Source organism: Lissotriton helveticus, chromosome 8 (assembly GCF_964261635.1).
Source record: "Lissotriton helveticus chromosome 8, aLisHel1.1, whole genome shotgun sequence".
Lineage (NCBI taxonomy): Eukaryota > Metazoa > Chordata > Amphibia > Caudata > Salamandridae > Lissotriton > Lissotriton helveticus.
This window is the reverse complement of record NC_136069.1, coordinates 560,650,361-560,666,291: the sequence shown is the minus strand read 5'-3', so window position 1 is coordinate 560,666,291 and position 15,931 is coordinate 560,650,361.

The following is a 15,931-nucleotide window of genomic DNA, read 5'->3' as shown; positions in this document are numbered from 1 at the left end:
ATCAGGCAAGTGTAACTTCCAGTCTCATGTTTGCTATGTCGTCTAAGTGTCTGATCATGCCAAAGCTTCCATTATGAGTTCTGTGTTAACTCAGTGGGAGGATACAGAGCCCAGGATTAATAATGCTGGTTGGTATCTTTTCATAAGTTATCAACAAACGTAATTAGACCTGATCAACAAGAGCACTTGATTCCTTTGACTTCCTGAGTGGGAATGGGAATTCATTTTCTACCCCAACACCAACCGTTCATAATTCTAAGGTATTGTCCCTACTCACGCTGGCCCTATCTTTTCAAGTGTTATACACCTGACCTTCAAATTAACAGTCACTGTGTTCTCAACAAATACCCTCCACTTCAACAGGTGTATTTAAGACATACCTGTTACATCCTCCATATGTTTTCCTTTTATGCTCTTCTGTCACTTTAATTATTCTTCATCTTTTAGTATATTGAGTTCCATATAGAACTCAAGTGGCTGCTAGGCACCAGGTCAGTTGCACTGTTTCTTCCTGCCAGTGAAGCTGCTTTTGTGTTGCTGTGCCGCAATCATTAAATCTTATTTTAAGGATTATATGCTCCTGTTATTTTTTACTACAATACCATTGTGAAAAAATTGTGAAAAACGAGATTGCACCTCACGTGCGCAACACCAACAGAGCTTACTGGATAATTAATACCAGTCATTTTTCATCACCGGTTGCTTTAATTATTGTTGACTGTCACCCCCTTCCCAATATCATTGAAGTGGTGTCTATGTTGGAGGGAGCGAAGGTGTTTTCCACGCTCGACCTTAGATCGGCTTGTCATCAGATTTCTCTTACAGATGACTCTAAATGCCTTACAGCGTTTATTACTCCCCAGGGCCTGTTTCAGTACACAAGAATGCCGTTTGATTTAGCCTCGGCGGCATCAGTGTTTCAGAGAGTTATGTTGAAAATTTTCAGGGATGTTGACAATTTCGTTAAGTGGTACCAAAACGATATTTTGATTTTTTCAAGGTCCGATGATGAACATTTTTCACATTTACGTTGTGTCTGTGAAAAGTTAAGGGAGAATGGTCTTACTTTAAAGTCAAGCAAATGTAAATTGTTTCAGAACTCTGTAGAATATTTAGGTCACACGTTATTGGGTGATGGGGTGGTGCCAAAGAAATCTAATGTCGCTGGCATTACTGATCCTCCTTCCCCTAACAATAAAGAACAGTTGCTTTCTTTTGCAGGCATGTGAGAATACTATAGCAAGTTTGTGAATAACTTTGTATCTAAAATGGAGCCTCTTAGAAAACTTCTTAGACATAATACTCCCTTTGTTTGGCTAATCAACTAATCAAATCAAATATTCTACATGCCCCTACACTCAGGCCTTTCTGTATGAATAAGACTTATTATCACAGTGGAGGCCAGCATGTATGGTATTGGTTCTGTGTTGTAACAAACATGTGGTAAAGAAGAATGGAATGTTTGTTTTGCTTCTCGCACTCTTAATGAAACTGAACGCAGATATGTGGTAATAGAGAAAGAGCTTTTAGCTTGCGTTTGGGCAATTGAACATTTCAGAAATTATATTTGGGGCAGTAAATTTGTGTTGTGTACGGATCATTAACCTTTAGTTAACATCCTATCCCAAGGTGGTGGTTGGAATTCAACTGTTCAATTGGCAGGTTGACTTCAAGATTGCAGGAGTATTGTTTCACTCCTTAGTTTCTTCCATGTAAGAAAAATGGCATTGCTGATTTTATGTCTCGCCTTCCTTGTCAAATCTCCTGCAATGACAATTTATATGATTCTGATGTTGTCACTTGTTTACAAGATGTTTTGTTTGGTTCTTTTGAAGATATTTCTGAGGAGTCCTGGAAGCTTGCTTATTAACAGGATCTTTCTTTAAAGACCATTAAGAAATATATTTTAGAGGGTTGGCCTGATAAGAAAGACTTAACAGAAAATGTTATGCCAATGTTTAATGTTTATCATGAGTTAGAATTGGAAAGTGATTTGGTTTTCAAAGCGGGTAAATGTGTACCACATTTTGGCATACAAAATGCCACCTTGGATCTGGCACATGAAACTCATCTTGGGATGTCGGCCATGAAACGTTTGATAAGAAATTATTTTTGGTGGTCAGGTTTAGATCGGATGGTTGATCGCAAAGTGAGAGAGTGTGAAGTTTGTGTGGGGAGTGAGAAAATGTTGAAAGTCAATGTTCCACCATTGAAGAACGTAACGTGACGCACAGAACCGTGGAAAACAATAGCTTTTGATATTTCTGGTCCTTTAATGTGTCTTCCTGTTGATTCTTGTTATGCTTTTGTTCTCATCGATTACCACTCTAAATGGCCTGAAGTCAAATTGGTGTCTTCTGCTTCAACTAATATGGTTATGGAATTCTTCAAAGAAGTGTTTTCTAGAGAGGGTTGTCCGTTGACACTTGTCACTGAAAACGGAGTACCACTTACATCATTAGAAATGGAAGATTACCTTAAACATCAGAACATAAAACACCGTACTGTTTTTGTTTATGAACCTCATGAAAATGGTTTAGTAGAACGGTTCAACTGGGTTTTGAAAGGGTTTGTTTCAGAGGTGGTCAAGTCTGGAGGTAATTGGAGAAATGTATTAACCCCTTGCACGCTGATGACGAGCTCAGCTCGTCATCAGGTACACCTCTCGTACGCTGATGACGAGCTGAGCTCGTCATGAACCGCGGCATTTCGCGATTCTCAGCGCACAGCGGGAAAACCCGCAGCGCGCATGAGGTTAATAGAGAAACTGTGGCGTTATGGCATTACACCGTACTCAACAACTGAAGTCAGTCCTTTTCACCTTCTCAAAGGACGGGATCCTGCTTCCACAATTTGTCCGTGGTGGTTCAAGGACAGGTGCTTAAACAAATAATTTTCTAAGGAATGGGTAAAGGATGTACCTCAAAAAGTTGAGTATAAACAAGCAAAAACTAAAGTGGTATGATAAGACATGGAATGTTAAAACACCCATTTTCTCAGTTGGTGATTGGGTAAGAATCAAAAGGCCTGGTTTTCTCACTAAGTGTTCTGACAAGTTTGGTAAACCAATGAAGGTGGTTAACGTTTTTAGTATTAGTGTTATCACTCAGGATGGTAAGTTGTGGAACATTAGACGGGTTGCCATGTGTCCTTCTGTTCACAATGCCACTGTACCTGATGTACACCTTATATCTAAAGAGTCTGTTGCTTCTAGGGTAAAGACTTCTGTTAGATCTAAATGTTTGCCCAGAAGATTTGCTGACTATGTTTCTTAACTATACTAGTCTTTTCTACTTTCAACTTTGTTTTATAATAAAGGGAGGTGTGTTACATCCTCCATATTTTTTCCTTTTATGCTCTTCTGTCACTTTAATTATTTTGCATCTTTTAGTATGTTGAGTTCCATATAGAACTCAAGTGGCTGCTAGGCACCAGGTCAGTTGCACTGTTCCTGCCTGCCAGTGAAGCTGCTTTTGTGTTGCTGTGCCGCAATCATTAAATCTTCTTTTAAGGATTATATGCTCTTGTTATTTTTTACTACAATACCATTGTGAAAATCTTTTGAAAAATGAGATAGCGCCTCACGTGCGCAACACCAAGAGAGCTTACTGGATAATTAACACCAGTCATTTTTCATCACCGGTTGCTAACTCGCAAAAAATAATAGTCTCTAGAAAATCAGTGAAAAATAAATGTGTGTCTGCTGACAACAACCAACCCTGTGAGGTTAAAATTGAGATATGCCGCACCATCACCAAATCACTTTATTCTGAACTTGTGGTCCTATTCAAAGTTAAAACCAACTACATGCTTGCAGACCATTTAAAGATGGGCCGACATGTTTCATTGCCTGTATGTCGTAGAGGCAATTTCTTCAGGGCATGGGGTCTTATTCCACCTTTCTGGACCCTTGTTCTGCACACACAGTGACTGTTAATAACAAAGAAGGTTAATTAAAAGAGACGTCCAAGCAACCACTTATCAATCTCACTTCTTACAACACAGATATCTTGTGTCTCCACACCAGGGATTCATATTTACCAGGTAGTAGCCAAGGCTCCTCGTACCAGCTATCCACCTCGACACACTGGAACTCAATTCTCATACGAGCCCTGTCTCAATATTAGGACACTTGTGTTTTCCAACTTCTAAAAAGACAAACAAACATACATGCCTGTCAGTGTTACAATGCTGCACCCATATGCCACTAATGCGGGTACAGCTCGCATTAGTATGGTATGGTATGGTATGTCTTAAATACACCGGTTGAACTGGAGGGCATTTGTTGAGAACACAGTGACTGTTAATTTGAAGGTCAGGTGTATATCACTTGAAAAGATAGGGCCAGCATGAGTAGGGACAATACCTTAGAATTATGAAGGATTGGTGTTGGGGTAGAAAATGAATTCCCATTCTCACTCAGGAAGTCAAAATATTCAAGTGGCCTTGTTGATCAGGTCTAGTTGCATTTGTTGGTTCGTTTGAGTGGAAGGTGACCTGATTGATTTTCCACCTAGATCTCCTTTGTGTTTGTAAGATCCGTTCGTAAGTTTACAGTGATCACAAGATATATCCTCCAGAATGGCAATAAACTGTCAGACCTTTTAGTCAGGTTTTTTGGGATTCAGGTGAGCTACCGTCTGCAAAACATTTTTGAAGATTGAACTAGTATTGGCAGCTAGGGGACTCGCTTTCTGCACTACCTGAAGTGTCCTTATTGTTTATGACGCAAGCCAGTGTTGCCAACCTCTAATGGCCAGCTACCAAGTGGCCATTAATTAACATAGAAACACACTGGGAAGCAACACAACAAGATACACATGTAAGATTAGTACATAAAACATCAAGAGGAAGTGGGTCAAAGAAATGTTTTCAGTTGATCCTGGCAAAAAACGGACAAGGTTTTGTACCACTGTCATGGGAAAAGACATCCATCCATATGGTGCCATGTTTGGCTTTGAGTGAAGCAACCACCAATTTTCGGTGTTTGCAACATGTAAACCAGTGGCACAAAATCTTGTTTGTTTACTTACCAGTAGTTGACAGAATTCCAAGCCTACTGTGGCTACAAGAGCCCTTGTGGAATACTGGTGTATCACTCGTTACAACGTGTTTACTCTAAATTCTGTGTCTGGTTAGACACATAATTTTGCTATGAGTAGAGCCTATAACTTGGCAAAACCCTTTGGCTACCTATCTATATTTGGTGAAGAAGCAATTGGTTAACATATCACAGAATAAATAAAAAAGATTGTGTTTCTAAGAACATTTTTGAAGATTTTTACAAGTCATGTGTACCTGTTATGTGTTCCAGTTTAACAATATTGTATTTTTTGTAACCTAACAAGAAGTAATGTGAATTACAAATAAATGTGAAAGGGTTCCCCAGGCTCAATTACGACAAAACAGGGGGTCTGATTATGGAAAAATGTCAATCCCAGCATAAACTTTTGGAATCGGCATATGAACTTTGGCATGAAGCTAGTTTTCAAATTTTGTTTAGATTTACTGTGTTGTATGTGAACTACTGTGCTTCAAAAGTTGTGTTCACTATTGTCTTTTGCAGAGGAGAGCTGAAATAGAAAGATCACAGATTGTCCAATAACATGATTTTGGAAAACTGAGGGTCCAATTTACAAGGATGTAACGCCGCCGTAGCGTCATTTTTTTGATGTTATAGCAGATTTTTTTTATCGCCGTATTTACAAGTTGCTGCTAACTGCAGTTAGCTGTACTTTTCCAGTATAAACATTACATTTCAAGACCTCCACAACTGTTATCTGGATGTAACGACAATGAGATGCAAGGTGGGCGTTCCCGTGAAAAACTGCTGCTAACCCCACTTTGCTATATTTACAAAGAAATTGGCATCTGGCAAAAAACCACAAAACAGCCACTAAGCCCAGTTAGCGGCAGGTTTTTAAAACCAGAAAATAGCTGGTCTAAAAAATGGTGCAAACACCCCTGTACATAAGGGAGACAGTCTTAGAATCACATTGCCATAATCTACAATGCCATGGAGGTACTACTCCTGCAGCTTGGAGCTCCAAGTAGACAACCACCACCACTACCACTGCCACCAGCACCATCACTGAGGCAGCGCCTTAGAAGAGAACGTGTAAACTGCAATTGCATCGCACTGATAGACCCCTGGTCAGAGGATATGATAGCCCTTGACAGGCAAAAAAAAGGACCTCCATCTTATGCCTACTCACACAGATAGCGCCAAGGCTGCAGGCACCATCACTACACTGCATAAACATCCCTCCATAGGCAAAGCTACTTGCTGTGCTGCACATGTTGCATCACCCACAAGTCTCTTTACTCCAAGTCTCCAGCATTTCTCGCCCAGTAACTCGTGATATCCGAGAAGCCAGTAACTCCCAGTCCGCCAGAGACCTTTTGTTAACACCCGCACGCTTCAGGGAAAAAAAGGACGTGCAATCGGGCCTTCTCTGGTGCTGCCCCAAGAATATGAAACTCATTACCACCCACCATCCGAAGAATATCGTTTCTAGCACACTTCAAACAGGAGGCCTAAACTTTCCTAATGGGCAAGTTCCTCTCCTAACGCTCATGTCGCAATCACCTCCGTAACCTGGCTTCACCTATGACTACGGCACTATCCCTGGGCCTTTTCTCCTTACGATACCCACCCAGTAGTTCCAAACAAACCTCCCGGGTGTTGAGACTGCCTTCTCTAGCTTAATGTATCGACTTGTTCTTACCCTAAAATGTATCCGGGTATTATGATTGTTTGTTTTACCAATATATTGTATCTACCTGTCCGTATCCCTTTGGCTCTTTCCCCCACTATGTCCTTGTATCCCACCTGTTACTACTGTAAAGCACTCTGATACCCTCACAGGTCTGGTTCGCACTCTATAAAACACTAAATAAATAAATAAATAAATGTTTGCCTCAGGCACCTTTCAGCCAACCACTGACAAAATGGCAGGAGGGTCCCAGGCATCCATCTCAAGGATCCTCCCCCCTGTCTTGGATGCCATCATCAGCCTGACTCCGCAGCACCCACACTTCCCCAAACACTGCGCAAGAGCAACTTTCAAACAAGCAAGGTTTCTATGCCATTACTGGCTTTATGCATGTACCCATATGCAACTTGTGCCTCCTGCAGACACTGCTCATATATACAGGAACAGGAAGCACACACACTCCATGAATGTGCAGGCAATTGTGGACCACTTGGTCCTGTTCTACAATGCCGTTGCCAAGTATCTAGGGAGTGTGCATGACTCCTACATCGGTCATCAACCGGTGGTTTGAGAATGGCACACATGGAAATGGACTACTTGTAGATAAGTACAAACTGAACACTCCAAACACCTCAAGTCACCAATTATGTCCCTCAACTATATGAGAATGCACATTTAATAAATTGAATTATGCATACTGTTAGATCTGGGGGTATCTAGTTGGCAGAGGTTAGTAACAATGTCCAAATAGGGACCCTTGCGTCTAGTAAGGGTAAGGGAGATACACTCTTTAGATAAACCCTGCTCAACCCCTTGGTAGCTTGGCAAGAGCAGACAGGCTTGTCAAAGGCAATGTGTAAAGTTTTTGTACCAACATTCACAGTAACACATTGAAAACACCACAAATGGACTCCACACCAGTTTAGAAAAATATAATACCTTTATCTAAACTACACGAGACCAATGTTTCTTCTGTGTGCGGCAGGATAAGGTCTCTGTGCGCTGCAGCCAAGGCTATGTGCGCCAAGAACCCAACCGCATGTGTGGGTGCAGCGACAAATATCAGTGCAAATATCACTCAAACATTTGCTTAATAAAGTGAAAAGACAGTGTATTTCTACACATACAGCACCCTCTCTCTCCCTCTGTCTCCCTCCCTCTCTCTCCCTGTCTCCCTTCCTCTCCCTCTGTCTGTCTCCCTCTGTATCCCTCTGTCTCTCTCTGTCTGTCTCCCTCTGTCTGTCTGTCTCTCTCGGTCTGTCTCTGTCTGTCTGTCTCCCTCTGTCTGTCTCTGTCTGTCTCCCTCCCTCTATCTCCCACCCTCTGTCTGCCACCCTCTGTCTGCCACCCTCTGTCTCCCACCCTCTGTCTCCCTCTCTCTGTCTCCCTCTCTCTGTCTCCCCCTCTCTGTCTCCCCCTCTCTGTCTCCCCCTCTCTGTCTCCCTCACTCTCCGTCTTCCTCTCTCTGTCCCACTCTCTCTGTCCCCCTCTCTGTCTCCCTCTGTCTGTCTCCCTCCCTCTGTCTCCCTCCCTCTGTCTGTCTCCCTCTCTGTCTCCCTCTGTATCCTTCTCTCTGTATCCTTCCCTCTGTCTCAATCCCTTTGTATCCGTCCCTCTGTCTCCCTCCCTGTCTCTGTCTCCTTCTCTCTGTTTCCCTCTCTCTCCCTGTCTTCCTCCCTCTATCTCACTGTCTCCCTCCATGAACAAACCTGAGAACTGCGGAATGTTACACAATCTCAGCCCGGGCAGGTGCTTTATCCTGCGGAACTATATTACCAGCATCTGGGGGTACAGCGGGAAGAGCCGGCGGACTCGGGGAGAGTTGGGATGTGAAGGGCAGGCCTCTGTGCTTGCCTGGAGTCCTTCACACCTGTACCAGAGGGCAGTGCCCGCACAGCCCCGGGGTGCCCGGATGAGCGCAGAGGGGAACAGAAATAAAACTACTTCTGGCCTCGGCCGGATAAAAGGCCTGCTGGGATTCGAACCCGTGACTCAACAGTCACACACAGACTCTCCTCAGTAGGTGCTGAGCACAGTTTTCAACCCAACCGTGATTCAAACACACGCCCTGCAGTTTTACGGACATCTCTGCCACATCCGCATGACCCGCTGAGATATCTTCCTGGGGCTGGAATCTGCAACATGCAGGCTAATCTCCGAAGCAACTTTCTTGCCCACTGCACGATGTATTCTTAATTTGAGACCCGGGATTACTTTCAAAGCCATATATAATAATAATATATATTAATAAGCCCAGAGTTGGAAATTGTGATCGGGTGGTCTCCATCGATGACACACGCGGTCTCCACTGCAGGGGCATTAGTCAACCGAGCTATATCTTTAAGTAGATGGCCTCCCTGTTCCGATATTCGACAACAGGTGCAGTGACCTGCTGAGTTATCTGCTTGTGTTAAACCAGCTGATGGCAAGCATACCACGCCAGCAGAGATTCACCAACGGCGGCGTGTCACAGGCTGCTCTGCCAGTGGCTGTAGGTGCCACAGTAGGGACTTTTAACAGTCATTTGCCGGCCTGACAGGCATGCAATATTGAGACATATGAGGGCACACGTTTTTTTTTTTTAGCTTGTCAGTTACACACATTGCGGCAGGAAGGCTGTTAGAACAATATCCTATTTTGCACAGATTGTTTTTTTTTCTTTCTTTAATGCGATTTTCTATAGCGCGAACATTTTCCGAAGGTGTCTGAGCGCTTTACTAAAGAACCAGTTGCGATACATAAGAATTTAGCATTACATGAGTTACATAAAAGATGCAAATGTACAAGTTGTAAAGTCACTCAAGGAAGAGATACAAATGGATAAACTCTAGGCACACAAACTGCAGAGTTCTGTTAAGAAAAGGCAGGCAGCATGCACAACTTCACCACGTGTGCTTTCACAATCACTAATGTATGTTAATGATTGTGAAAGCACATGTTGCGCTTTTAAGCTTGCTGTCTGCCTTTTCCTGATGGAGCGCAGAGGGGGGCAGATTGCCTGCATTTCTGCACGTATTTGTGTTAATCGCATCGCCCATCATGCTTCTACAGGGCGCTGCGATTAGCATGAAAAATTGCCTCTGGCGGTGTGCGCGCTTCAAAGAGGTGACTGCGCGCTCAGATTAAACACATGGGCGGCCGCACAGGCGCGCAGGTTAGTGGGAACAGTGCACGAGACGAAAACGACAAAAATCCAACATACACAGTACAAGAATATGATTTTAATAGAGTTCTAGGATTTGCGTTAAAATAATCCACAGTTGCGTCATACTAAGCCCAACGTACCTGTAAATACGACAAAAGTTCCAAATGGAAGCTGCAGCGTTGGATAACAAGCGATGCGTCACTCCTGAGGCCCTGGGGAGGCGATGCGATACCGCCGCTGGACACAGCGGGCATGTTTAGACGAATCCGGTCTGAATGGGGAGGGATGCGATACCTTGTATGGATTCTGGTGAGCAGGTTCGGTAGGCAGCGTCTTGCACAGGCACGATGCGACGATCTTAGGGACGGCGACGATCTCAGGTGCGGCGGTGATGCACAGCGCAGCATCGATCTTCTCCTCTCGCGGACCCTCAATGCGATGGCTCTGCGGCAATGTTTGCAGCAACATGATGCGGTCCAAGCAAGCGGTGCAGTGATCTCACCCAGCGACGACAGGCTCTGTGACGATATTCGCAGAAACAGTAATCTTCCTGCACCGGAGAGATGCGTTCCGCAAGTGAACGAAGCGTCGGTTCTTACAGCGGCAACGGGCGCTGCGACGATCTCAATCTTCGGGGCGGCGGGAATTTACTTGCACTGTCGGGGGATGCGCTCCGCAAGCGAGCGATGCGTTAAGATTGCAGATTGTCTATATTTCTCCTTGTCCAGCTCCCCAAACAGCAGGCACAACTTCCAGAGGCCCCTCAATTTGATCAAGCACTCTAGGAAGGGCAGAACTCATACAGCAGAGTTCAGGGGGAAGATGGGGGTGAAGTCCTTTTTATTCCTGGGACTTCTCAACAGGAGACCAGCTCTCCTCAGGCCCTTGGAGATCTCTTCAAGCAAGGGGACACATCACACAGCAAAGTCCTTCCCCTCTCCTTGGCAGCAAAGCAACTGCAGGTCAGTCCACAAGCACCCAGCAGGACAGTCCTTACTCTTCAGTCTTCCAGCTTTCTCCTTGGGAAAAGTTCCTTCTTGATCCCAGGATGATCTCATTTTCTGTAGTCTGGTTAGCCCTTTTATACCAGTCTTTCCTTTGTTCTCTAGAGGCAGAGGCCTTGGCATGATCAGAACCAGTTCAGGTCAGTTCCTGAGCACTTTGTTTTTCTGTCTTCTCTTCTCCTTTCAGAGAGAGGGACAGGGTCATCAGCCACTCAGCAGGAGGTGGAGCCAGCATTGTGGAAGGCAGGTACAGCCCTATTCAGGCCCAGGTGCTATCCCCTCCCATCACTCAAGATGTAGATGCAATCATTCAGCCTAGGGCTGACTCATCCAACCTCCTGGGGGCTCCCCAGCCCCTGTCACTCAGAAACCAGACAGTCAATTCACAAACAGGCCAAGGCACACAGAAAGGTCAGACAAGAGAACAGCCACTTTCTAAAAGTGTTGTTCTCAAACACAGGATCTAAAAATCATCTTTCCTAAAAGGTGAGTTATTAAACTCTGAGTTCAAGGATACCAGGCTTTAATTTTCTATCTTGCTCCTATGGGAAAATATACAGGTAAACATTATACTCAGCATTCCCCATTATAGACTATGGGCAAGATAGCCCTCTTAACCTCTTCCATGCTCATGACGAGCTGAGCTCGTCATGAGCCACAGCGCTCCGGTGCTCATGACGAGCTGAGCTCGTCATGAGCCGTGGAACGCTCACACGCAGGGATAATTCCCCTGCTGTGCTGAGCGTTCCATGGCAGGTAATGCACCTGTGACGAGCTGAGCTCGTCATGAGCACAGGAGCGCCGTGCCTCATGACAAGCTCAGCTCGTCATGAGCATGCGGGCGCCGTGCGCGCCCCCCAGCACAGCGGTAAATTAACCCCCGCAGCGAAGGGGTTAATATTGAAAAACTAAAATGGCTGTTATTCACTACCAGAGCATGTCACACACACCAGTACATGCTCTACCTTTCATATACACTGCACCCTGCCCAGGGGGGTACCTAGGGCCTTCTATAGGGGTGTCCAATGTGTATGGAAAGGGAAGGGTTAGGCCTCGTCAGTGTGGACACTGGCCAGGGCAGCATGGCAGTTAACAACTGAACCCAGGCACTGCGGTGGCAGGCCTGAGACACCATTTTAGGGCTACTCATGTGGGTGGCACAATCAGTGCTGCAGGCCCACTAGTAGCATTAAATCACCAGTCCTGGCACACTCAGTGCACTTTACTAGGGACTTCTTGGTAATACAAATATGCCAATCATGGATAACCAATTACAATAACAATTTGCTCAGGGAACACTTGCACTTAGAAACTGATCAGCAGTGGCAAAGTGCCCATCTAACCAGCAAAAACTAAATCCAGCACAGTGTCAAAAATACAGGCGGTAGAGGCCAAAAGTCAGGAGAAATCACACCAAAGATGCCAGGTCTAACACATGCATTCTGACTGGGCCTGTTACTATACGCAAATACTAAATGCCGATGAACCACCCATATGTTAGAAGGCCCAATAAGGGAGTAAGCCAAAAACACTGCCAGAAACTACTATGTTGCTCTCTGAATATAGATCTTGCTGAACTCATCAGACATAAATTGAAAAGAAGAAATGCAGCACATACCACAAGACACATGTTTGTGCTGGGCTGCATCCATTATGAAACAAACACATGTGCCATTTGTGCAGCAAGCTGTCAGATCACCCCGCTATCCCCTGCGCTGGTGCACAATTAGCTGACATGCACCAACACAGGCACCCATGCACCATGCTGCAAGGGTGCCTGTGTCATGGGTCGGAAATTACTTCTGCATTAAGGGACACACAACTGCACACAAACAATCACAAAAGTTGAATTGCACATACAATTGGTTGTGTCAGAATGTTGCATGCATAGAAAGACCATACAAATAAGATACATTTATATCTCACTACATGTTGCACATCCCGACGCCTTCCATGGAGGGGTTTACCAATCAGATGCATAACTTCAGAAAAAAAGTGTATACAATTGGAACACACATATCAATATCCATAGACATGACCTCAAAATGCATAGAAGCAAAATAAAATGTAACACATGGACATGCACATCAATACACATCTGTTGTCTCAACATGTCACAGAAAGCCAAGTGACACATGTTGCTGTGCCACTGCCACTCCAACCGCGACCCACCTTTGAGGCAAGGGGAATGTAAAGAACCCACAATGTGCAACATTTAGCATCCAAGTTCATCCAGTGCCAGTTATACCCAGCACAATAACTGTTTAGCAAATATCCTACTAGAGAAGTGTGTCTCAATGGTTAGAGTGGCAGACCCTGATGCAGAGGTCTGGCCCGGGACCAGGGTTCAATTCCCTCCTCTGCGGGTCTTGGGCTCAATTTCCTCGGACCTGATAAATCTCGCCTCTGTGCCTATTCTAATCATGGGTCACACTCTGCAACTCTGGGCAATAGCTTGCTTAATCTCCACAATGGCCCCAACAGCACTGAGATGCCTGGCTTCACCTTGGGGGTGCCCAGGAGTGGGGGGAAAAGCCAGGAAGGGTTCCACAGCGGTATGCATACAGCGCCAAGACGCCTCAGGGTATAAGTGCGCTATACAAGTATGAATTAATTTCATTCATCCCTGGCTCTTGACTAAGCGTGGGCGTTAAGTCCGTTTCGCGGGCGAATTTGCGAATTATTGACGATTTCGTGATCCGCGAATCACGCGAAATTACCCAATATTTCGCAAATTCGCAAGCTACGAATTATTTTGCTTGGTCGCGCTTGAAAAATACAATATCGCGCGCGCGGCGTTGACTCTGAGCCTGCCGAGTTTGTTTTCTCCCGGTTTTGCGTGTGCTGCGCCATTTTCGATCTTGCTGCGTGATCGCGCGAGAGTTTTTCGAACGCAGCCACTTTGGTTGTTCAATCATCATCGACCAGTGATGTTGGCTCATCACAAGAAAGTACCATCCAATCAACGCCGGGTGTAACTCAGCTGGCGAGTGTTCAACAATCACAGCCGCAACGACAACCACAAGTGCAACTAGTACAAGCGCAAGTACATGGGCAAGGAGAGGCACAAGTACATGGGCAAGGAGAGGCGGAAGTACATGGACAAGGAGAAGCGCAAGTACATGGGCAAGGAGAGGCGCAAGTACATGGGCAAGGAGAGGCCCAAGTACATGGGCAAGGAGAGGCGCAAGTACATGCACAAGGAGAGGCGCAAGTAGAGGTGCATTGAGAGGTGCCACTAGAGGTTCATGGAGCGGCACAACTGCCTACAACGCTTGTTCCTCCAGAGGTAGGGGCACATCAGGAAATTGATATTCAAGTGGAAGAATCATCCGAGGAATCCACTCCTCCTGAGGATGATCCATTGCTTTCCAGACCCCAGCAAGAAAAAGGTTAAGGAGGGCTGCTACTACTACAAGTTCTTCTTCAAGCCCCCTTCATTCTGATGACCTTGATCTTGATTGGAACCCACCAATGCAGTCTGACAGTGAGGCACGCCATGAGCCGACAAAGGTAGCTAAGCCTAAAAGGAAGGTTCCCGCAAGGCTTCGACTTATGGTTGCTGACGATGAACAAGAAATGGTGCCTTCTGCTGCTGATGAAGAGTCTGACGATGACCCAGTCATCACTGACGTCACTCCAGCCACTGCGGGCATGCAGCAGACAAACATTTTAACCCTAGCCCGAATGGCTGCTGAGCGGGATGTGGGCGGCGTGGCACTGGTACCACCACCAACGCAGTTAACTACAACACCAACACGACCTCCAGCTTCCATATTTTCTCATCAGAAGGGCCGGCAGGGACCTCCATCCAGCTCGACCTCCATTACCTCAAGTAGTGGTGCTGTAAGTGAACATCAGAAACAAATTCAGCCACGCCCATCCTCCACTTCATCTGGCATTGAAAGTCAAAGTAGCACCTCCACCACCAGCAGACATCTCCAGTCCCCAGTTTGGGACTTCTTTACTGTTAGCAAAAAGGTGGAAAACATGGTCGTTTGTTCGATTTGTAAAGCATGCGTTAGTCGGGGTAATCTTGGTACCAACTATGGTACCGGAGGCCAGAGAGGTCATCTCAAGCAACACCACACTATCATTTGGGAAGCACACATGAGGAAGATCAAGGAAGCCAAAACAAAAACAAATCCAAATGTATCCCTTGAAATTGCATCTGGCGATGATGACGAGAGGCTGATCGTGCAGGGGGGAAGTGAAGAAGCGACAGACATTTTTTCTGATACACCCAGTACCCCTGGCAGCAGCACTCGAGTGGTAGCGCCCACACCCTCTACCCCTGCAACATGTATGAGGCACACTAAGAGTCTGGGACAGACAACAATGCAAAAAACTAAATCAATGAGCCTAACTGGTTTGAAGTCTGCATCATCATCATCACGTAAAATGGTCCAGCGCACCATTAGCAGCATGTTTTGGTCGGATGGGCCATTTGAACGCAACCACCCAACGGTGCGTCTGTATAACGCAAAGCTGGCTAAAATGCTAGCGCTGGACCTTCTCCCTTTCTCTTTCGTGGAAGGGGTGGGTTTTCGTGAATTGGTGAATTGGTGGCAACAGTCTGCCCTAAATGGAAGGTTCCTAGCCGGTCCTATTTTGCAAGGGTTGCTGTTCCAGCACTACATCAAGATGTGCTGGAGGTGATTGGCGCAGCTATTCTGAAGAGTGCTGTTCACACTATCCACATGACAACAGACATGTGGACCAGTTGCCAAGCCCTTGATTACATGTGTATCAATGCACACTGGGTCTCTTTTGCAGGGGTCGAAAAACAGTTAAAACACAAAGATGTTGACACGGAGGAAGTTTTTCAAGGTACCCGCAAACATGCAACAGTAGGCATGTTTGCCATGGAGAAATCTCACTCTGCACCTAACCTTTTGGAGGAGTTTAACAGGAAGGTCAATGAATGGCTGCATCCAAGAAACCGCACAGTTGGTTATGTTTCCACGGATAATGGCAGTAATATAGTTAAGGCCATGAACAACGGTGGCTATTTCAGAGTGCCGTGTTTGACGCACAGTATTAACATCGTGGTGCAAGCCTTCTTG